The sequence below is a fragment of the Arachis hypogaea genome, chromosome 13 (genome assembly GCF_003086295.3).
Source record: "Arachis hypogaea cultivar Tifrunner chromosome 13, arahy.Tifrunner.gnm2.J5K5, whole genome shotgun sequence".
NCBI classification, from domain to species: Eukaryota; Viridiplantae; Streptophyta; class Magnoliopsida; order Fabales; family Fabaceae; genus Arachis; species Arachis hypogaea.
Genome location: NC_092048.1, coordinates 80271514 through 80272197, shown reverse-complemented (window position 1 = coordinate 80272197; position 684 = coordinate 80271514). Strand labels below are relative to the sequence as shown.

The following is a 684-nucleotide window of genomic DNA, read 5'->3' as shown; positions in this document are numbered from 1 at the left end:
AGGGTTCTCAGGATCATAAGCTTCTTCTGCATAAGAAGCCTCTTGAGTACTGTTGGATGCAGCTTGCATTCCATGCAGACTCTGAGAGATCATATTGACTTGCTGAGTCAATATTTTATTCTGAGCCAATATGGCATTCAGAGTATCAACTTCAAGAACTCCTTTCTTCATAGGCGTCCCATTACTCACAGGATTCCTTTCAGAAGTGTACATGAACTGGTTATTATCAACCATGTCAATGAGTTCTTGAGCTTCTACAGGCGTTTTCTTTAGGTATATGGATCCACCTGCAGAAGTGTCCAGTGATATCTTTGATAGCTCAGATAAACCATCATTGAATATATCCAGGATGGTCCATTTTGAAAGCATGTCAGAAGGACACTTTTTGGTCAACTGTTTGTATCTTTCCCAAGCTTCATAGAGGGATTCACCTTCTTTCTGTCTGAAGGTTTGAACATCAGCTCTAAGCTTGCTCAGCTTTTGAGGAGGAAAGTACTTGGCTAAGAAAGCCGTGACCAGCTTATCCCAAGAGTTCAGGCTGTCTTTGGGTTGAGAATCCAACCATAATCTAGCTCTGTCTCTTACAGCAAAAGGGAAAAGCATGAGCCTGTAGACTTCAGGATCTACTCCATTAGTCTTAACAGTATCACATATCTGCAAGAATTCAGTTAAGAACTGAAAAGG

General features: G+C 41.1%; 1 non-coding gene across 1 annotated transcript; it reads left to right on the top strand.

The window, feature by feature from the left end:
• Window positions 1-363: 363 nt before the first annotated feature.
• LOC112738830 (small nucleolar RNA R71) lies at window positions 364-471 on the top strand. Its single transcript, XR_003169785.1, has one exon. It is a non-coding gene; the product is annotated as a small nucleolar RNA R71 (small nucleolar RNA).
• The last annotated feature ends 213 nt before the right edge of the window (window positions 472-684 follow it).